At 39.5% G+C, this 24,020-nt stretch overlaps 1 protein-coding gene across 5 annotated transcripts in view; it reads left to right on the top strand.

Moving 5' to 3' along the window:
* The window catches only part of IQSEC1 (IQ motif and Sec7 domain ArfGEF 1), a 357,209-nt gene that overhangs the window by 144,591 nt on the left and 188,598 nt on the right, over positions 1-24,020 (top strand). Inside the window, exon 1 of one of the 5 annotated variants that reach the window (XM_080386142.1) lies at positions 23,385-23,401. The exons of 3 other annotated variants lie outside the window; for them this stretch is intronic. The gene's annotated coding sequence lies outside the window, so the exon portion shown is untranslated. Of the gene's footprint in view, positions 1-23,384; positions 23,402-24,020 lie in introns of those variants that run through there. One more of the 5 variants, XM_080386137.1, reaches the window with a different exon arrangement.

The following is a 24,020-nucleotide window of genomic DNA, read 5'->3' as shown; positions in this document are numbered from 1 at the left end:
GCCAAGACTGTCTGGGAATTTAAGACTTTCCCTTTTCCATTTCGCCCTTACATACCTTTGCCAGTTCATCTCTCTCTCTCTTCTAATACTGATGATGCTTTTCAACGACAATAGCTTTTTCTCTGTCCTGGGAAACAAGTTTTTTAATATAACAGTGAAATATTTTATACAATTGCAAATAAATGAGTGATGATGAAGATGGATACTTCACGTATGCGTAGTTTGCATGTTTGAAACATAAAGTTTTGCTGCATTTTAGGAGACTGTACCTTTACTGAACAAGTTATTACCTCAAAGAATTTAACTTCATTGCTCTACAACCCTTTTTTCAGCCTTTGAAATGCATCAACGGCACCACTGTGGTAGTTTATTGTGCTGTGAGAAGTGATTGATTTTTTTTATAATGCAGTTATAGCAATCGTGATGTCCCAAGGCAGCTTTCAGAACTCTTTATTGCAGTCGCACATTTGAGAATATGGTTTCTGATGCTTCTTCTTTAAAACAAGAAAAACACAGCAAAAATCTAGAAAACAAAAAAACCCACCCCAAACCAAACAAAACCCCTGAACAAACCATCCTGGCTGACGGAGCCAGCTCCTCTCAGTGTCTGCACATGATGGAAAGGCAGGGTAAGGGTTCATTTGCAAACTTAGTCATGAATTGGACTAATACTACAGCTATTGCCATCCATCAGTTGTTTCATATCAAAACTGAGTCTGATGCAGTAATTTCTTTTACTTCGTTTGGACAGCTTCCTTTGGATCTCACAGTGCTGGTTCTGATTTAAAGGAGTTTTCTCATTGTTTTGGGGTTTCTTCATTTCAGTATGAAGCTTAGACATACTGATGGAATTCTGTAGTTGTATGAATTTTGAAAATACTTTCATCTTGAAACCTCAAAAAAAGACTAAATCTCTAAATGTCTTTATAAAATACTAGAGTAGTTTTCCTCAATTTCCTTGGTGTTTTTTCTCACAGCATTTTCAAGCGGCAGTTTCCAAATCAACTTAAAAGTTCCCTAACCATAGTTAATAAAAAAAGCATCCATTAGATCTTAGTGTTTCTAAAACAAGCATTTTCACTTGCCCACTTCTGCAATGGTACGAATGTTTCTGGGTGTCTGAGAAGGCCCGAACTGGTCCTGAAATATGGTGAGAGACTAATGAACATGCTTAATTGAACTGGTACTTCGGTGTTGATGTTCTGGGCTCATTCCACCTGACCATGAGGAGCTTCATAGGACTTCTTATTCTGCTTTAAAAAGTTTTGAGTTTTAAACCAGATACTATTGACCTTTCCCTATTAGTCTGTAACGAAAAGGAGGAACAATTCCCTTGTTTCTCTGTGCCTTAGCAAGTGCCTCAGGAAGGCACGATGATGTGCTGGGATAGTGTCGGACCTGACCTGGGGTAACTGCACTTCCAGGATGTTTTGCGTCAAGTTATATTTGGATTTAGCTCTCAGTAGGTTGTTTTCTGGTCATCTGCTCAGAAGAAGCAATTAGGTACTTCCATGCCGGGTGAATTTTGTCCGTTTAGTTTGTGAGTGGGAAGTTAAATGTTGCTATTCTGGATGGCTCTCACACTGGCTGGAACTGAGCAAATGAATCTGAATCATGCTGTCTTAGCTTCCTTTCAGAATATTTGCTTGTGATTTTCCTAATAGTGCTACTTATTCCTTCCTGCATGCAGTTTTCTTTTTTTTGTCTGTCTGAGCAAAGGGAATGGAGTAGGAAATCTTTTCCGAAGCAAGACATTGCCCTCTTCTGGGTACGGCATGAATCAAACGTGCTTCCAAGCCCCCAGCTTCCACCTTAAATTAAAAATGTGCTCCCCCCTGGCATTTCCAGAGCATCAGCCTTGGTAAATCTAATTCCTTTATCTGGGATGACTTAGTCACTTTTAAGCTTTGATGAAATACAAAAGCTTCATGGAACATGTATAGAAGAAGAATAATGGCTTGGGTGACAAAATCATTTCATTCAAAGTGTTGTCTTACCTGAACTACAAACAAGAGGCTCATCTGCTCACTCATCAGAAGGGTTATTTATAATGGAGTGGTGCTTCAGCTTCAAGAAACATTGTTTTTAGCATAAAACGATCTGTTCATCTGCCTCCTTTCAGCAGATGCCTCATATAAGAGAGTAAAAGTTTAATAAGATCCTTTTGTATCATGAAACATGTACACTATAAAATTCAGTTAACAAAACTGGGGTTTAAACCTTCGTATTTGGATGTTTTGCTGAATATCTAGCTTTTACTAGTGGAACAAAATATTTCACATAGACGATGTTAATTAATTTCTTAATTAATTAGAAAAAAGGTTGCTTTACTTAAAAGATGATGGAAATATTTCTCTGAAATGTCTATTACTGAAACCTGCCAGGTTGTTTAACTTCTGTAAGAACATGGGGTTGATTGAATAACCTTCAATAAGCAGCTGAAAGAAATAACTGCTTTAAGAGCATCTTTTCATACTGAAAAGATGAAGGAAAAAAAAAATCAACACTTCAGCAGTTCCCTGACTCTCCTGAGAAGCTGCATCTCTTTTATTCATTATCTCCGGTACCAGTTACAGAACTTTCTTCTGCTGTAATGTGATTTCACTGGTTTGCTTCATTTTGATTTGAAAATATCTGGCATTTTCATACTTTCCTGTTAAGTAATGAAAAGTTAAGTACTTGTGAAAACCTCCAAAGCCACTTTGGTACATAAATTGATTCTGTTAGAATAAAATGTTTCCACATCTGATCCTACTGAAAGCAGCAGGAGAAAGCAGGGTGGGAGTCACGTAGAAGAAACATTTCTGCTTTTGTGACCACCAAAACCACATTCCTTCTTTGCTACTAGCAGCAGGCAGCACTAAAGATATTGCAAAGCAGTCTTTGTGCTGGGCATCTCTGAGCATCTTAGAAAAAACAACCACAAACAAACCAAAAAACCCCAAACTGAACTCCAGCACCTTTTTGTGCCTCAGTTTTGTACCTTGAGTGGGTCAGTAGCTGGGTAGGAGAACATTCTGGTGCTGTGACTATTGGCACTTGATACACGGGGGTTTTCCCACAGATTAGTAGGAAAAATGTGCTTAATTTTGCATCCAGACAGTGTTAAGTAATACAGTAGGAGAGCTTTTACGTGTGTGGTTGCGAATCTCTCTCCTAGCAACACACATCTGCTGGGACTGCACTTCTTAAAGGCAGCATTTTTGAAACTGGCCAGCCAGCTGCAGTATTCATCATACTAAATTTCTCTATCTAGACAATTAATTCACCTCTTATTCTGTATTGTTTCACAATATTATTTTATTTATAGAAACTCTTTCTATAAATGGAATCATAGTTTTCGTTAACCTCTTCTAACAAGGATCACATCATGAGGAATGCCCCCTTCATTTTATGAATTGAATAATTTATTGCCACTGAAAACTCTGAAGCCTTTCCCTTCAGTCTTGTTTCCAGCTTGGTACATTGGAATTCTCTAATAAATTAGATCAACACTTGGAATATAAATAGATAAGCATGTTAAGCAAATAATTTTCATTTAGAAGCAATTTTTTAAACTGTATTTGTTTTGCAACTTATGGGGGTTATTTTTGTTGAGGAAGTGATCCTAAAAAAAGTGTTGCAGGTTATACCTTTATTTTTTTGGTTTAGGTTTCTTTTGGGTTTTTGAGGGGTTTGTTTGTTTGCAAAATGTTTTGTAACACCATGCAGAGAAATACTGTGTTCCTGTCAGTTTTATAAATCAGTCTGAGCTGTGGTATTTCATGGTAGAAAGCAGTGAAGGAAGTATGAGCTTGTGTCTCAGATTCATTTCTCATTCTTTTGTCTCTGTTTATAAATTCTGAATTTGCTCGTACCTATGCACCTTCCCTGCCTCCAAGAAGTTAGGATAGGGGTTGATTCTAAAACACGTATGGTGTTAATAGATCATAGTACCACAGTAAAGCTTCTATGGGATAGCTAGTGCCTGTGTGGTGGAGGAGTTATGAAGAATAGTGAAAACTCTTTTAAGTTTTTTCTAATGTCTAAATACAGATCAAGAGATGTGGCCCGGAGGAAGTAGAACTACATACTTATCATTAAGAAGAAACGCTGAATAAGTTTTATATCATGAGTAGGGATTCAGATGTGACTAGTGAAATCCTCGTTGTGTCTCTGGCATGTGTCTGAGCTAGAATTTTGTGCACAGACTTGTTAACGAATGTTTCATTTCAAAAAGGTGGCTTTCATTAGTCAGTGAGTCAAGCTTCTATAAATATCCCTAAAATAAGGCAGACTAGTGCCATATTGTATCAGTGTCTGAATAACAAGAGCAAGTGAGAACTGAGTCATTTCAGTGACTCATGTCAGAGAGACCTGGTGTTACGCTCTACAGTATAAAATCTAGTGATAATTGTGTTTCAGAAGACAACTCGTATGAGAGACATTGCACTGATCAGAGGAGCAAAAGGTACTTGGCTGTATATAGCAGAGATCGTGTCTAAGCTAATTCTTTTCTTCAGCAGTGAGTAGCCGGTATTTCCTAGCCATCTGGCCTTCCCGGAGGCAGCTAGCTAATTCCCTTCACCTGCTAAGGAAAAAAATTAACTTTGAAATTGATCTTTGTAAGCGGTGGAACTTTTGCTTCGTTTGGCCACCACAGGGCCTGTAATGCCCCAACGTGTTGCCTGACATACAGTATGGCGAGAGCCAGGTCCCGTGAAGGAGCCACCAGCAGCTGTGGTTTTCCACCCAGGCAATTCACGTCGTTATAGCAACAAGGTAATTCATATATTTATTGTGTACAATGCTAAGCCATTTCAAGTTGAATCATTTTGCAAGTTTGTGCAGACCTGCTCACTCAACATATATTGAATGCACGTTAATATATAGTATTGCAACACATCAGCGACTGGAATGCCTGTTAGCTTGGATAAGAAAAGCAGCCTTCTGTTTTTTTTCACTTTATTGGCATGGCATAACAATAGCAGTTTTTTAACATACACTAACCTTCAGTTTAAATTAAAGGCTACAGTCTGAACCACCTACTTTAATAACTTGTCATCCTTTTTTTTATTATTTTTAAAGCCTCTCTTACATCCATGCCTTTAGCTAATCATACCTTCTAGAGAAGCTACACGGATTAGAAACAAATTGTTCACCATACGTTGAGAAAGTAGACATCAACTCGGAGCTGCTGGCAAGTCCGGCTGTGTTGTATTCTTCTTACGATGGATGACTCAGTCTTGGCATTTAAGTTCCTTCCTTTGCCAAAAGCATTCTTGTCTGAACTAAAGCAGGTAGAGCACTCACTATGTCACGTTTCATAGCTGCCACCTTTACTCATCCCGTTGCCTTTCTTCCCCATGGAAAGGGTGTGCTTTGCTGAACGGGGGACACCCTGGTGTGACTTAGGGAGGAGGAAGGGATGGGGTGTGCCTGTGTAAATGTAGTTCCAGCCCCAGAAAGACTTTTTGCATGCAAGATGGTACTGAAGTAGTATGGCTAGAGCATTAATAAAATATTTACACTAAAACAGGATTTGAGAAGGGATGCATTGGGCTGTACACCAAACATTCGGGAAGCTGTTCATGCCTACAATAGAAGAGTATCAGCTTGGGTTTAGGTGTATCAGTATAGATATGCAGCTGTTCGCTTAAAAAAATAAAAAATACCTTTGTTACCCCATATGTTAAAATTCAAACTGGGCTCGAGAAGTATTTAAAGGCACTTATGCCTAAACTGACCCCATTAGCCTTGTGTGATGAAACTTCCTTTCAATGTTTACTTTTTATTTTAATTTCAAGTTACAGTTTGTGCAGACGTCTCGGAGGAAGAGCATGCAGTGCTGATTTAAAAGAAAAAAACCCCTCTCTTATTCTCTGCCTTTCCCTCTCATGGAGTGACCTTCGTTCCGCTCACCATCCGCTGTAACACACTGAACAAGGATTTTTATGGGATCTCTCAGGCTTGCTGAGCTACCTCAGGAGCCTGCTGGTTTGGTTCTTCCCATGGATTTCTTTCAGCAATCTTAGCAAGTGTTGATTTTGTCCTATATGAGCAATCCACATATATCTTTGTAATCTTCAAGACGGAAAGATTGAGACTGTCTTGAAGATATTAAAGTTCTTTTAGTTGAACATTCGCCTACTGAACCGTATCCGTTCTCAGTTTCTGCCCATACAAAGGCAGAAGAATAGACTCCTCTGACAAAGCATGCAATATAGTATGCCACAGCTCCACATTATTATCTGAAATGTAATCCTAAATAGGAGGATTTCTTTTTTTTTCCCCTCTCATTAATTTTTAGGGGTCATGAGATGTAGCATAAAGAAACGATATTGTATAGGTACAGCTCTTCAGTAACGCCGAGTGGTCAGATGTCTAGCAACTAGCTGCGTAATTCATCATAATATTAGCATTGTCGGAAAACCAGTGTTCTTCCGATGTATTTGCAGTTAGTTCCGGATTTAAATTTTTGGTTGCATTTTAAGTTAGCCTAAAATTAGTATTTTTCTGGAGCAAATGTTACAAGAAGTGCCCAGTTTACTGTTAAAGTAAACTGGAAGCCAATTAATTCTGTTTCCAGCAAGAAGAATATTCTAATTTATTTATACTGAAAACATCTTTGAATATTTTTTTTGAAATAACAAAAATGCCCTATTCTACTGAGGCTTGCAAAATCTGAATTAATAGGCATGCTTTTTTGAAATTCATCTAGCGCATTTAACAACCTCCACAATTATGAAAACAGAACAGATTTACCTACTGTAACTTTGATCACTGCCTCCAGTACCATCTGTCTTCCTTTTGACTAGCAAGGGTGGCATATTGCCCTAGTCCTCATCACTGTTCTCTGTGGCTGGAGAAGCAATGAGAACCTCCAAAGATGATTATGTCTGGAAGTTGCAACCCAATAATCTGCTCGGTAAAGTTCCTTCCAGCATTACTATTAATAGGCCTTCAAGGATCCTGCTCCTCAAAGGAAGTAAGAAGTTGAGAGTGCCATGAAAAACATTTTTTTCCTTTTTTTTTTTCTTTTTTTTTTTTCTTTTTTTTTTCCCCCCATAAGGGCTACTGTACAGGGCAAGGCAGCTGCTGTTGCTATTTACTAAAATTTTTCTTTACTTCATCTCTTTAAAAAAACCCAGCAGTCTTGATCTGTTGGTGTACTGCAGTGGAGTGGTAAAAGACAAGGAGAAAGGCATCAGAAATGATCCAAGGAATAGCTTCTGTACAAAGAATGATTAACTACACTGCTCTTCAGCCCGAGAGGGTGGCTGGTGGGATGGGGGAAGGGAACACAAAAGGTCGATAGGGTTGGGAGTTGTATAGGGAGAGGGAGTAAGAGTAATCATTCAACGTCTTCTGTAATCCTAGCTGCTGAGCAGAAAATGAAGGCCGATTAAGGAAATAGAAGTATTTTTTTTCCTGTAAAGTAAAATAAAACTTCACAATGCTCTGGCACAGAAATTAGTTGATGCAGAGTTTATACAGATTCAAAAGACATGGTTATGGGAAAAATTTTTGCCCAGGCTTGTTAACCCTGAAAACATTCCTGTGGTAAGGGACTTCCTGAGCTGTAAGGTCTTGGAAACCGGGGAAGTATCAGAATACGGCCAAGTCAGACAATTATTTGAGTTTAATGACCTTGGAGGCCGTCTGCGCCTACCTCCTGCTCAAAGCACGATCAATGCTGAAATCAGACCAGTTTGCTCAGGGTTTGACCAGTCAGATCTTGAAAACCTTCGAAGCTGAAGATAACTGTTTGGGGCTCTGCTGGCCAAACCAGGCCTTGCTGAGCGTGGCGGTGGGAAGGCATGTGTGGGCTCGCCGCAGGAGCCACTGTTTTGCCAAGACCTTTGTTCTTATGGTCCATGTCCAAAAGAAGGTTCAAGAACATTGTATTTAAAAATGGAAAAAAGGAGTAATTAAAAGGTTTGTTCTTTTTTTTTTTTTTCCCCTAAACGATATTAGGTGATAAAGTTAAACGCCGTGATGGTATTTTGTGCTTAGATTTTCAAAAGGTCAAACTGAAGCGTGTCTCAGTGGTGTGGTTGCTGTTAGCAATGTTTACTAGAAATCCACAATGGTTGCACAAATGTACAACAAATTTCTTGTGTAATGTGCAGTTCTATTTTCAGATATTTGCATGGGAAAGAGACTAACCATTTCAGACAAACTTATGTTCAAGAGGCTTACGATTAGAATTCATTACAATATTTCTGTGGTTTATACTCCCGTAGAACTGCATATTATGTGTGGAAAATTTCTTTGGAAGTGTTCTTATTTTGAATTTCAGGAAGAGCTGAATAAACATCTTTATAGTAATATATTCTAATTGTGTTGTTAATTATGCCCTAAAAACTGTGAAAAAACTTTAAGAAAATGTACAGTTATGATGTGTGTGCTAAACTGAAAATCCGGTAAGATATTTTTTCAGAAATCATTTAATGTAACATTGATAAAGAAAACCTTTTTGAATTGCTTTTGCTTTCCTGTGGGATAAATACTGATTGCATGCCTGGCTATCCATTTTGCTCAGTGCCCAGCTCTTTGAAAACATCGGCCCAAGCTTAGATGACTCAGCAATGGATGGAGTTCAGCTGGTGTCTGTATGGTAGGGTAAGGTTTGACTCAAGGATTGAAGGCAGGTACTGCTTCAGAGTATTAAAAGTCTTGTTCCTTTTTACTTTAAATAATATACCATCTGTAAGCATGTATAGTCCAAACTCCCAAAATCTTTAAAAACCGAAGAGAAGTTGAGGCAGGTGGTTGTTGGGTTTTTGGTTTGTTGTTGTGTGGGGTTTTTTTGTGTTTTAATTATTCTTACTGCAATGAATATACTTAGCATTAAAGATAAACCCATTCTCTGGCTACGCTGTATTTGTGTCCATGCCAAGAGACTTATATCACAGTGATGCTTCCCTCTGTCAGACTGCTTTGTGAACTACATTTGAGTGTGAATTCAGCTAGTCCGGGAGCACACCTTCATTCCTAGGCTGAAATATCAGCATAAACACTTTCAGTTAACATGTCTACCAGAGCTGGCTGAAACTTACTCCTCAACGATGAAACTCACGGTAGAGACTGTCCTCAGATCACCTATCTCGAGTCTAACTAAAAGTTCGCTTTTGAAAAATTAACCTGGTATGCTATAAAGACACCTTGTTTGAAATATACTGAAATACAGAGGGGCAGATAGTGTTTCACTGATGTAAGTTAGTGTGGCTAATATTTTACCTGTAACCCAAAAGAAAACAAAAACAGGGAGAAAAAAGTAACAAGGAGTGCAGCAGCAGCTCATTAGTTGTTCTTATATTACTTGTACCGATCAAAACAAGTTGGTAGCTGCTATATGTGGAGGAGAATTGAAATGGGATAAACATTCAGGATTTCTTCTGTATTAATCGTTCTGAATTGTAGTATTAGAATTTCTAAAGTTGTTTCAAACCATTTCTGCATATAGAGTAATAACAAAATGTTCCATGACTTGACCCTGTTCCTTTAAACTTTTGAAGATGTTGCCCTTGGCTGAACTGCTCAATATGTCAAATCTCAACGTGAAATGTAAAAGTCTGCTGAAGCTGTCCTGTGAAAATGACCCGTTTCCATGGATTTAACAACAGGCACTTGCTAGGGGCTGTTGTATTTGTTTGTGTTGGTCTGAAAGGTCATTTAAATTCCTGAAGTGTCTGCCTTTTAATATTTATAACTGAAGTACGAATAAGAGATGCAATAGGTTGTCCTAAAAAAAAAGTGTAGAGGTTTTTAGGATTCTTCTAGCAGAGCTCAACTTCAATGACATACATTCCCAAGGTCATTAGTATCCAATACAGCTGCTCTCAAACAGGCACGCTTAGATCGTAGCTGGCTTCTGAAAGCCTCTCAGAGGAGAAGCTGCCCGGCTACTCCTTCTGCCTGCGAGAGCAGCTGTTTCACCAGCCTGATGCCTCTGCTGCATTGAGGGACCCTGGCCAAGTCCACAACATCTGCTGCCAGAAAAGAGAACTGGCAAATGGTATGAGAGGGGTTTCTTTGTGTCTATGAGTATGTATTCTGTAGTCCTTGTGGGCAAATGAATTTTCTGTGTGCAAACTTGAATACAGTTGTCTTCAATGCTCTGCACTGCACACATACCGGTATTTTATTTGTTAAGGCTTTTGCAGAAGAACCTTGAGAGGATGGATACTTGATTTTTTCATTTACTCTTAATTCACCGAAGAAAATACTGTATCTAATCTCCGTCTGTAGACATATTAGAAGCACCAGAGAACCAGCGCGCACGTCTGCATGCTCTTTTTAGAACTAAGCTTATTATAAACTAAGGGGCTGTGGAAAAACAAATTGTGTTTCAGGGTAGTACTGGGAGATGTGGTGTACCTAGTTACATTGTCCAAATCAGAATTTGTGTTATAAAAATGAACAAAAGTTGGGCAAGACAGAGAAGGGTAGCAAAAGGAATCCTGTGCTGGTGGTGTTATGGTGAGGAAAAGAAGAGAGTCTTGAAACAGTTACCCCTGCCCGCAGTTCTGTACAATTTGACCTGACTCGCAGCCAAAAAGGTTTTGGTTCATTTATATATTTTTTTTTAAGCATATTAGTAGGTACTAGTGGAAATGCTCATGGAAAGAGACTTCTGAGACCTGATGGCCTTTGGATTTGAGCTCCTGCATGAGGTGTCACCTTGTCTCTCCACTTAGAAGTGCTTTATTAGTTCTCTGCTGTGCGAAGTTGAGGCATATATTAAACAGAAAAGCAAATGCTGAGCCAGGAGGAAGAGGAGGAAGCCTTGCTTGTTGGATGTTGCTGGGCTGTGGGATTGCCACTTGGGTGAAAGGTATTTTGATTGATGTTGCAAACTAGAATTCTGTGGGTTTGTTATTCAGGCCTCTGAACAGAGCAAACTGTGAAGCTGTTATTTGGATTCTTATGCTAATCCTGACTCATCTCAAATCATCTAGGCGGCTTCAGGATAATGTAAGGAATAATAACATGCTTTGAATACTGGTGCTTTTGAACATTTAAGGCAATACATGTGAATTATTTTTTTAAGCTTCCATTGTTTTAAAATTGTCACAAAATTCCTATCCTAAATCTGCTGTAATCCTGCAGATATGCCTGTGAAGCTGCAGACATTTGAAATACCTGAACCCTTTGCTTTTTGTAACAGATGAGGGGAATACGATGGATGCTTTTTCATGTGCAGTTGGCTCCAGAAGTTTTATTGCCTTTTGCAGTGGTTCTATAGGTGTGCTTTGTATTGATTGACAGGTCTTTCTCTCCCGAGAAATCTGCTCTGGATAATGCCTTGCTCACCTTCTGTAAGTTATAACTTTAAGTATACGCTTGCCATGAACTGTTCTCTTCCTCCATTTTTTCAGCATTGATCACTTCACTGAAATGTTCTTATTTGAAATCGAGTTGATGGACCCTACCTCAACAAACATCATCAAACTGGTATTCACTTTCACATTCTCAAAACTACTGAATATTTTTGAAAAACGCTTTGTTGACCTTCCTTTAAGTTGAACGTACGTTTTAAAAACTAATAAATAAAACGCATGACACTGGAGATGTCAAGGGTAACGTGTCACTGCTGGCACAGGAGTGCAGGCTTTGACGCAGACTGCTTTATAGCACCAAACGATGGATGTTCACCACTGACCCCAGGCCAGGGCAGGGCTCCTTTGCAGATCCCATGTTTTTAGCCATGGGCTGTTATCTCTGTAGTGCCAGGAGCTGCTGCAGCCCCCTGAGGTGTGAATGCAGGGGATGGGCAGGCAGGCTGGCAATCTTTCTTGCCCCTGAATAGGCTGATGTGGTCTGTGACTCAGAGTTCAATACAGCCAGCTCACCCCGTTCTTGCCGCTGTGGGTGCCCCAAATAGACTTATCCTGCTTGGTCACGTTGGGATGATCTGTGAAGCAGTAGTATGGTAGTACTACAGTTGATTAGAAAAGGGAGGGTAAAAAACCCAAACGAACAAGCCTTATGATACAGCTCTGTATGTTCTTGCTTTGCAAAGTCCACCACTGTCGTTTCCCAAACGCAGCTAGACTACAATAATAGTTTTGCAGCCAGGTGCTCCCTGGCATTTCCGGGGAGTGGGATTACCACAGCCGTGAACACCCATGGCTCAGGAACTCACCTGGGATTTCTTTATTACCTCCTCAGGTTCTCTATAAGCTTGTAGTGAATGTAAATTATATGCTTGCTGTTGTAACTGCAGTAACTTACTGCTTCAGTCAGCAATGCATCCGTGAAATATCCAGCTAGATTTTTGTTTATATTTACCCTGGGGAGAGAGGTGGCATTGTTGTCTTTATTAACATATTGACATGTTTATTGACATCGGTTGTCTTCATTCTTGCCTGTTTAATTAACATAATTGATTCACAGAACATCTGGCTAATATTTCTGGGGCAAATACTCTAACTAGGCTTGTTACTAAAATTGAGTCTCAGCCCCTTATTGTGAAATCTGCCATGGGTCTAGTTGCCAAAATAATTAAATGACCATTAATTTGCAATTTTTCCTCCATCTAAAACACTTATTAAGCTGGATTTTTATTAAAACAATTAAGAACAAAATATTTAAAATGCCTTCACAGTAAATGAATGCTAAGAGATAATAATGAGATGCCTGCTCATTTTTATGTAGAAAAGATGAAACAAATAACGGTAATGTCAGTGTGTTATATAAGAACCACTGAATAGCAGCTGCAGTCAACAGTTTAAAGCTAGAAATAATTAATAGGAATTAATGATTATTATGATTAATGATTAATAGGAACAAAGGATGTAGGAAATACTTCTGAACTCTTATTTATCTGTAGCCCAGAATGAATGCTTTTCTGAGAAGATACCCTGGATTAGTTAGGTCACTGACTGTAATTCTGAGTTACGTCAGAAATATGTATTAAATAAAAACATCTGCAGGTTCTAATGAATTGTGATATCCTGAGCTATAGACAGGCACTTCCTTATCTCAGATGATGTATTACATTGCCCATTAGTTTGCTAATGTTTGTAAAATATCTTATGGTGACAGATATGGTTTTACTTAGAGACCAGAAGACATGTAGGCATTAATTACATTCTGCTCATTAGTATTCATTCATCTGCTGATACGTATTTACTGTTGTGTGTGCATCACCTCGGATACTAGAAGGTGCATGCAGCAGATTTTTTCTGGCTTTTGCGTTTTCAGCTCCATTGTCCAAAAGATGAAGGACTGGATCTGAACAAACATTTTGTACTTATGTAATTAGTAAGTGAAGAAATATATGTCCAATTAAAACTCGCAATTTAAAACACATCCCGGTCTTGAAGCATCCCGGTTTTGAAGAAAAAAAACGGCTTTTCAAATGCCTATTACAGTGTGATTCATTAGCAATGTATTATTTTATTAAAGAGGACAGCAGCTGTGACCTGATATCAGGAAGCCCAGAAGAGTGACTCAGGCCAAAATACTGTACTTAGTCCATGCCTGCAACTGTTTCTAGGCTCTGTTCCAGGTATTCCTGCTGCTGCTCAGATTTTGTGCATCTGAAATAGTTCGGTCCTGGATTTTTCCTAAGTGTTTTGATCTGCTGTTCAGTTATACTCAAGCCTGTAACTTTATGGACTTTCTTCCATATTTGTTCTTCGTTCATGGCGTATTTGAAGTTTTTAAGTTTTGGACAGTTAGGGTGTTGTCTGGTGAAGTATCTGGCGTAAATATTTCCACAGTTACAGAGGACTGTTCCAAGCATTTTGTAGGCTTTGAAGTTTTCCTCTTAATAATGAAGAAAGGACACAAAATCAGAAACCTAATCTCAAGTAAAATCTTGAAGTTTGCAATGCTGCAAAAAATTGCTTGACAGTGCTTTGTTTCATTTTTAAAGCAGTAATTTTAGCTGGGACACACAGCTGTGTAAAGACTAGAAATGTCTAGTATGTCTTTAAATTGCTACTTGTCCAGAGAATGCTCGCTCGGGGTAATAATTCTAATTATGGGCAATCAAGTAGGGTTTAAGTCTGATATTTGGAAAAGAACCTGTTCTTGCTCAAAAATCAGATAAGCCCTCAGCTGATACAGTACTTCTTGCCGTGTGTGTCAAGAATATATATGACATAAAAAGATGGATGGGGGAAGCAGAAAGGAGTGGCATGTGGTTGAAATTGTGGGATTCTACGATCAGGTTTTCAAAAATTTTCACCAAGCTATTCTACTTCTTCACAGTTCAAAGATGGATTTTCAGCACTGAAAATATGTCATCTATTATGTTATCTAAGTTCTATCCTGGTCATGTGGTCCAAAGGCTCTGCAGTAGTTTCGAGCCGTTCAAATAATTTAACATATAAAATTGTGTAAACCTAATGTTAATCTCACATTCTGTGTTCAGGGAGTAATCAAGTCTGTAGGAAATTACAGAGTGCTGCTTAATGGAATTTTAGTGGTTTAATTTTGCAGACCGATTTGTCTTCACTGATTTGTCATGTAAATACTTACTCTGGGGTAGTCTTTAGCTATTAAAAATTATTACTCTGAAGTTTTGATTTTTCTGCTAGAGACCATGGAGCCTTCTGGTAATTAAATGTCTAATGATGTTATAAGATGTGTTAAACCTAAGATGTCAAACGCAACCAAACAAGAAAACCGCACCACAAAACCAGCAGTGCTACTTAATGGTGTAAGTGTGTATCACGTCCAGGGCTGTGCTGAAGCCCTAAGTACCGGTTGTGAGTTTGCACTTCGTGGTGCGGTGTGGCTATGTGAGAACTGTTCTCTTCAGCTGTTAGCAGAGGGTAACTGATAGTTATTGAAAATAACAGCTTTACCCGAATAAGCTGACTTCAGGATGTCTCATACAAAGATGAAGGAAATTTGTACTTTGTGTTCAGAGTACCTACATCTCTTATTTCAATATAAAAGCAATAGCTGGTGACAGATTTGAGCACAGTATATCTCTGTATGAATTTCTTCATCACAAAATTTTGCCAATGCAGGATGACATGAAAACCTGGAAGGCAATTTTCAAACCGGTTTCTTCTGTTGTCAGCAGCACCATAGTAACATTTCTAGAGGTTTCACTTCTGATATGAAATGTTCTAATGAAAAATACATAGACAAAGAGTTATTTTAGTGGGGCAGGTAGTCATTGAGTTTTTTTAAGCTTTTGTGGTTTTTAATACATCTTTTGCTTTGTAGTTCAAGCATCATTGTGTCTGTTAGAAGTGGGTAGAAGCAGCACAGATGCTGTTAACTCCGGGTCTTCTGAAATGTTTCTGGCTAATTAGTGTTTCACAGATTCTATGCCACCTCTTGCTCTTCAGCAGATATCCTTCCATGTCACGAACAACCTTGAGCTGGAAATACGTATCCTATGGAGTGAATGGAGTTAAGCTTTCTTACCTTGTTAAGGATTGCACCGTGCCCTAGACATGGCAGGGAACATAGTTACTGTAACAAGCCACACACACATCCTGATTTATAAATATAAATCTCACTCCAGGGTCTGCTGAGCCTCTTGTGAAGTAAGTGCTTCAAGTAGGGACTTCAGCAGACGCAGAAGTGTATGGTCCCCTCTGCCTGCTGGTGTGCACAGGGGCAAAGCCCACGCAATCCTGTGACCTCCCTGGGGGCACGGACCCTCTCAGCCTGAAAACTGCTGCTGCAGCCATTAGCTGCTATCCTTGGCATGGGCGAGTGTCACGAGAAAGAAAACAAACTGTTCTGCTGTGTTTTGTGCAAAGGGAAGTTCTACTCTGCCAACGCTGTATCTCGGGGGAGGATGGTACTATTCACCTGGCTTTTTCCACAGTGCACACGATCTCTTGCACTTAATTGTGTTTGCTACAGTGAAAGAAATGGAATCGTATAGTTGAAATGAAAATGTCTCAAATGTATGTGCACAGGAAAAATTGGGTATTGAATATATTGGCATCCCTCTGCATTTCTTCACAAACAAACAAGCAAAACCCTTGGAAAGGTAAGCAGAAAAAAAATGCATGGCAGATAAAATGTTTGTAATCCCTTGTGGGCATATTAAGTGCCCAAGGAACTTGGATATTTTAATACTTAAAATATGCCAATCTGTTGAGTGAGGGTTCACGTTACTTTAAAGAAAGATGATCCATTTTCCAGAGTCACATGAAATGCAAGGGAGTTTGAATAGTTTTCACACCAAGGAAGAGGGCAAAAGTGGCACAAAACAAGATTCCACAAGGGTTATTGAGAGCCACTTACCATGCGAATGTGTGTCTGTAGCCAAATAAACCAGTTTTAATAAAGAGTTTTGTTGATACAAAGCTTTTTAAGGGGAAGTATGAATTAGGGCTGACTGAAGGTTTTGAAAGTATTTTAATTTGGGTAGGATAGATATTTTTTTTGTTTTGTTGGCTTCCTTTTACAAAGAGTTGTTTTGCATAGCGGGAGGAGGTATAGTTATTTTAGAGCCTTGTGTTAGCAGTGTTCTTAAGCAGAACTTAAAAGGAAGCAGTTGGGGCTTTAGTTGCTTAACAGAAAACAAAGCACACTTTTAATAGTAATACCAGTGTACAAATAGAAAAATAATTTATTGTGAGTAATAATATACAGATTTTTCCACAACTGTATTTTGCTGCCAGTAACAGTTAATACTTGCAGTGGTTTTGTGATGAAAGCCAGTAAATGAATGCAGCAGCTAGTGACCTGATGCTGAGCTGGGGCTTCATTTTGATGAAGAGCAAGGACTTTCCAGAAAAGCCAATGACGGGAGAGAAGCTGCTGGGATTTAGTCCATGTTTATTTCTGAGAGAGGGAGATAGGGTCCGAGGCAAAGCAAGTTGCTTCAGTGAGATGATAGAAACAAGTTTAACTTCCGTAAGAAATGGACAAGCTTGGAGAAATTAAGTAAACTAGTTATTGAAATGAAAGAGATGTAGTGGGAAAGAGGGGGCTGCTTGGCTTTGTTCTTTAACTTGGAAATAATTTTGGCTGTTTGGCATGAAGTACCATTTACTTGCCTCTGAAGCTGAATGGCAAACACTAGCAGGGAGAAGTATTAGATTAAATAACTTTTTCTAACTACATTAAGTGTACATGGAGAGTATATATAAAAAAATAGATCAATGCATCAGCACCTGTGTATAAAGGTCTGAACACACAGGGATAAAATGAGTATTGCAAAGGAAATACAAGCAAATGTGTATCGACTGATCAGTAACAACCAAGCTGAAAATCAGAGGCAGCTTCCTATGAAACCTTTGGGCATGTTACTAAAATAAATAGTAGGGAAAAGAATTCAGAGGCTTCAGAATAGAGCTACATTCATTCATGAAAAATATTTCAAAATGTGATTGAGAATGAAAATACTGTGACATAATAAATTTTTGGCAGTCCTTTTACAAATGTTTATTTTTGCTTTGAGCATGCATATTTGATCAGTGTGACAATACTCAGCTAATGTTTCACAGAGGGGCAGCACCTGCTTGCAGGAAAACAAAACGCAGTGGTTTATCCTTCCCTTACTATGCCGAGAACCACAGCATCTCTATTGTAGCCAGGTTTTTTTCCACTGTTCCTTGGACGTCACATTTTGTGTAATAAAAGTGCAAGCACATAGCACAATAAGCGATACAGAATTAGGTTCTTATGGCGGGTGGCCTTGGCCAGCTGCTGGAGTGCGGTGGCTCTTGCTTTCCTCCTCCTCCCTCCCTCCCCAGCAGTATGGACCCCTTGACCTCCATGCCCGGTGTTTGGCTCTGGCCACTGGGGTGATTACTGGGGCTGGGGGCTGGCCTCAGCCGTGGCATCCTCGGGCACAGTATGGGTCCCTGGCACAGCCGTGCTCTCTGGTGCCAAAGGGAAGCTCCATAGGTACAGGCCAAGCCCCAGGCTCTCGGGCATGGTTCAGTCTCAGGTGGCAGTGTGAGCATGTGGGAGTTTTTGGCCAGTAATAGCCATTTTCCCTATAAAAATAATCTGTATGGTCTCTCAGATCACTGGTTGCTTATATAAATGTTGTCAGCTTTGTCCCCTCCAACCCCATACGCAGGGGTAATGCTCTCATCAAGCCATTTTGTACTTTTTCTTCTTAATTTCATAGTAACAAACTTTAAGGATGTGGCACGTGTTGGTACCGGGTAGGTTAAACTTCCATTTCAGCACAAACGAAGCAGGAGCAGGGCAGGGAGAGGTGTGCGGTTCGTATCTCCCAGGCGATGATCGTCAGCTGGGATGCGATGCTGTTAATCATTCCTGAGGGACAGTGGACTGTAATGCTCGCTCCCGTAGTTATAGCGCGAGAGCAAAGTGCTCCGTTACGTACCAGTGCTGACGCTGGGCTCGTGGCACCGTGTGGAGACGTGGCAGCAGGTGAACCGCAGCTGCTGAGCCTTCCCGCTGCTGGGAGCCCCGGCACAGCCCCCTATTCCAGGGCTCCCAGGGACATTGACACTGTAACGGGGTAAGGGCACTGAACTCTGTCCGGATCAGGCTCTGTGTACTCTGTAAGTATCATTCTGAGGCCATAGACATACTTCTTGACCCCGACGTTTAGAGAATGTCCTGGATGTCCATATTTACTAATTGGTCTTAAAATGATAAACTCGCTTTTGGGGCAGCGATAATGATGCAAGTAGAAAAATGTATCAAACTGTTTAGTCCACTGAGGAAAATTTTTGAAAAAAATTGGGGGATCTTTGAAACGAAGGGTCGGAGACTGTCATTAAACACCACTGTAGAGCAAAAAAACCTGATCATGGTAATAGCATGCAACACAGCTGCTCCTAGTCACACTCATGATATCAACATGAAGTTTTAAAATGGTTCTGATAGTTATTCTTTTCCTATTTGGAGCACGCTGGTTATGTATTTGAGAAGATAGGTCAAGGCCTCATGGGGGCAGGGTGAGGGATGTGTGCTTTATCCCATGTGACTTCACTTTTAACTTCAACCGCAAGCCTGGTTTGCTCTGGTTTTCTCAAATGAGTAAATAGCTAAGCATCTTAATCACGCAGAGCTCAACATGTTAATAATAAGCATGAAAATACAATAAATGGTAACAAATGGCTTTGCGTAGTAGTATATCCCAAAACATTCAAGAAAAATTCAGGCCTTAATTTAAAACAAACAAGCCAGCAAGCAGTAGGGAGTGATTTTGGTTTGTAAATGTCATCTGGTATATGAATTGCAGTGCCTAAGTTGCGGTGATCCTGCAGAAGCTGTCCTATATGATATTGCGTGATGCTGCTCAGATGATCTCTTTATTTCTTGCCGTAATGGAAGGAACAGAAATCTCAGCAGAGAAAAGTAGTTTTTAGAGGCAGTTCACTGGTGGTGCTGGTTATTGATGTTGGCAGGTCATTAATGTGGGTAGGACTTGGTAGAACTGATTGCTTATTGTGACATGCTGCCCCTGCTGAAGCCCGTGGGAATTCTTTCCAGTCATTTCAGTGGGCTCAGAGTCTTTGTATTTAATACTTCTAGATTGCAAACTTATTGGGGTAATGATTTGGGTATCTTCTGTCTATGTCTTTGCATATAGTGGCATTGAGTAACATGCTGTACAAGTATCTTGCTGAGTAGACTTTGTAAAGCTAGGGAAAACTGCAACCCTGGTGTTCCCAATTCTGCCCTACTTACTATATTTTTTTTTTTTAGGAAGGAAAGCCTTTCTTCTACTTCAAAAGCTAAGGCTAAATAGCCTTGTGCGGTTACTAACTTTTCACTTTGTAGTATTCAATCAACTGCAAAACATTTTAATTCATTCTGCTGAGATACAAACGTGGACAGACTTTATCCTATGCTTACTCATCAGGCAAACTTCATATTGTTTTAGGGGAGAACAGAGGAAGATGGTGAACTAAAGATATGTTGGCTCAAACAGCAGCTTGAGCACATGCTTAACATAAACTATGCAAGTTAGCCTGTTACCTTGAGTAAAACAGTAAGAGCTCAGATGAGTTTAGAGCCAGATAGTGTGGTTTTTTTTTTTTTTTCAATTTTCATTGTATTTGGACACCTCAAAACAAAAACCAGAACCAAACTGAAAACTTCTACCGAACACACAAGAAAATGCTATGCACTATAAAAGCTTTGTGACTATTATCCTGCCTAAAATTAAAATTTCGGTGACATTCATTACAGAATACGGAGGTACAGCTTTTCAATTACTTGTGCATCTTTCATATACTGACCTGCAGGCTGGGTTACTGCTTTTGGATACGTTGGTACTATAGTACCTTCCTGTAGGAAGCCTCAGTGAATGAGCAGTGGGCATCAGCTCTGAGCCTGTGTGGCGACACAACTCGGTGCACACGCAGCAGCCGAGAGCCTTCCTGTAGCATTAGTAGTGCTGGATTCTAGACAATCCATCTTTCTTTTGCAGTTTGCTTTGGCTTATTGATTTGACTTTTCAGTCTTGTTTTTCACGCCCCTCAAAACTGTGCTTGTCAAAAAATAGCTTAAATGATTAACTGTTTCACAGGACTAGTAGATCCAGTTAACTGACCAAAGGGTTTCCTCTTTGACTGGATCAATGATCATTCAGAGAGCACCTTACTGAATACCTTTGTAACTTACTCTTCGCCTCTCATTCAGCCGTATTCACTGTGCTGCCAGACATCTGCAGAGACTGAATTTAAAAACAGAAGAATCAGACCAAGCTGACAAGACTGTATATTTGCTTCCTCATACACCAGTGGTGCTTAAGCTGCTTGACTTTACAATAGGTTGGAAAGCTGTTTTATGGGACTCTTTATGGAATGTTTTTATTTTCTTAGCAGGCATTTATCTGTGTGATGAATTGATGCCTCTTAGAGGGCTTTGGCTGAGATGTGCAAATTCACAATACTCAATCACCTTCTAAAATTATACTATTTCTTCAGTGCTCTGTATTTTGTATCTGTTAAAAATGAGGCAATATTTGAATCATTATAAAGCTTCTCTGGAGCAGAGGATACTTGTAGGCTGTCTTCAGTGCAGTGGGAAACTCACTTGTCTTAAATTTGTATTTCACTGAATTATCTTAAATTGTGGAAAAGATATTTAGCTTCCTGAGTTAACAGATACCAAGTAATCATGTTAATGTCTTGCAGTGTTGTATATGTGTTTCAAGGTATGGATGCTTCGCGTCAGGCCTTCGCTGTGGAATGGGGGTGTTTTGCTGAGCTGTCTGATCCATGCCGTGAGGCCACGCGAGTTGTAGTTACAGGATCAAGCTCACAGCAAAGGTTTTGTGAATGAAATAAACAAAGCTATTTCGGACTTGCCCCATTAGGCCGGATTCTGTGTAGGTCGCTTTCTGCTGTGTGGGGCTGTGCTGCATCAAGTGTGTGTTTAGATGCAGCTGTCTTAAAATGAATGCTGCTTGAGACCTGTTGACACAGTACATAAGCGTTACAGACTGGTTCGGGGCGGGGGGTGTGTGTGTGGAGAATTCTGGGGCTTTTGTCTCCGCTAGTTAAGGGTTCCCGTTGCACTGCTGTAACACTAAAGCATATAAAGACTGCAGGGCTGTGGCTACCGTGACAGTTCTACAAATGATCAATTTTACATTTGTCAGGATGGAAAGTGAAGCTGAACAGGTAAACTTAGGTGTATGTCTGCTAGATGAAATTCTTATATTGGTTTCCAGTGTAGCAGGAATTAGTATGGCCAGTAAGCAGGCGTAAACGGGAGGTTGTAGATGTAACTTTAGCTTCAGGCAGATGACTGACCAAAAGGGAGCACCTTAGGGTATTTTGGCACAGAGTATACTCATTTGCAAATCAGTTTGGACCAAAGATAGTCAATAACTCCTGCCTTGCCACTTTTTTTTTTGAAAGTTTACATTATTTAGCAGCGTCTGTGACAGTTCATGCTTCTCTTTAGCCTGGGGAATTTCATAGGTAATGCTGTGATAAGTAGCATTTGGCTGACCACCTGCTCTCTTATTCTGGAAATATTACAACTGGCCATGAAACAGCTATGAACTGATCACTTGACCACGGCAAATGAGCTGCCCTCATCAGTGTGTTCTGGTATATATTTAACTTAATAATGCAAGCAGATGGTCATTATATTGATTCATGAAGCAAGGGAGGAAGTTTGGCTGTCTTGATAACGCGAGGCCTGAGTGCTGAGCATTGGCGTGGGGCAAGAAGCAGGGAAGGGGAGGAAAAAAAATTTTTGTAGTGTGATTTTTGTTTCTTGGGTTTTTATTGTGAGGGGTTTCGTGGTTGTTGTGATTTGTTTGATTTTGGTTTTTACAAAGGACCACTATGGACAGGAATAAAATAAAAGCAAGATTAGGTGACTCATAAAGCCTGTGCATATGGTCATTCCCCTGGAGACAGACTGTTAGTGCACAAGCATGGTGCTGCTGACACGTTTGCACCACTGATGGTGCTCAGAAGGGGAGAGAGGGGACACAGGAGGGCAATAGTTTGTAGAGTTGTGAAACTTCTCACTCTGCTGTTTTTAGTAATGATGTGACAAGTCTTTTGAAGGGAAAAGGTAATATTTAAATAACAGCTCTTTGGTTGGTTTGTTTGTTTGGTTGTTGTTTTGGGTTGGTTGTTTGTTTTTTTTTTTTTCAAAGAATAGCTTTGTTTTATACTCTCTACCTGTTTATTAACAGGGTATAACTGGAGTTATAAACAAGAAGCTAATTCTATAAAAAAATATTCAGCCACTATCCTTCTGAGCTAAACTGGGAGGTTCACAAATTCCCAACCTGGAACAGCTTGGTTTGGTTATTCATTCTGTAACTTTTACATGAGAAATACTACATACAAAACAGTATTCTCTTGAACAGGAGCTTAATCTCATACTGTTTCTCCCAGCTGCTGATTAGCTTTGCTGTCTTATCAGTTTATGTCATAGTATGTGACTATAAATTGACTTCGCAGGGAAGAGGGAATACGGTTCGTCTTCACAGATGCTGCTGTTACCATGGAGATAAAAGGACCAATGGCCTTTTCTTGGTTTGGACTGTACTACAGTGTTCGTACAGAGATGGTGCATTCAAAACCGCAACATTTGGTGCTTTTATATTGCAGCCTAAATATCAAATGAGAAAGCATATTGTTTTTTCTTGTGATGAAGTTTAACAATAAATACAGATTTGTGACTTCTGGAAGCAGAAAGCAAGCCCACCAGGAATGTGAAAACAGTGTGGCCGGTTTATGCTTGCTAAACCTCCTCTCCGGGAAAAACCTTTTGGCTTTGCAAAATATAACCCTGTAGAGCCTTTGGGTTTATCTGATGCAGCGTTTGATGCTGGTTACATCACCAGCTTACTTATCTGTGATGTTTCACCGTGGCTGATCTTGAATGAGCATGCAAAAGCTGTTCATGTGATTTTTATTTTTTTTTCCTTAAGAAAGAGCTTTTCTACCTCAGATTGCGTGAAAGAAAATATAAATTCCAAATCCACAACACATTCAAGGATGGCTTGCAGAAGGTGTTATTTGTGAGTACCTTTTCCTTCTTCATCTGTCATCACGTCTCTGATATCTGTGTTGAGGATTCCAGAAGTGGGAGTAGTGATCAGTTTATTGTTTGGTAGGTTTCTTTCCATGAACCATTTTCAGGGTGTTACCTTTTTGGCAAATGAATGATTTGTATATTAGAAATGTATAGATGATGATTGTGTTTATGCTTATGGGTATTTAAGCATTTAACTTAATAAAGTGATTAAGTCTATGTTTAGCAGTGAAAAAAATAACAGAAAGCCCCACTTTGCATACAAGAAGCAATGCAGGATGCTACGAATTCTGTCTGTGATGAGTCAAGAATCTCTTCCATTTTGTTTGAATGCTTTGTCATATTAAAGTGTAATCTGTCCTTTATGTACATAAATACTAACACAAAAATATGAAATGCAGTCTTAAGCAATATAATATCAATAAGGCAAAATAACGCTGTGTTTTTGTTGTTGTATATATGCTTGATCAGAACCTAAAGGTGCACTAATTGCTTATTATTTACTTGAATAGTTTTGCAAACATTATAGTCAGCACAGGAGGAGTTTAATATTTCATTCATGCACTATGCAGTGCAGGAGCCCATTGCATGACTTGCCACGTTTG

The sequence above is a fragment of the Falco punctatus genome (assembly GCF_963210335.1).
Source record: "Falco punctatus genome assembly, chromosome: 4".
Lineage (NCBI taxonomy): Eukaryota > Metazoa > Chordata > Aves > Falconiformes > Falconidae > Falco > Falco punctatus.
The sequence above is the reverse complement of the archived record's forward strand: the minus strand, read 5'-3'. Positions and strand labels throughout refer to the sequence as shown.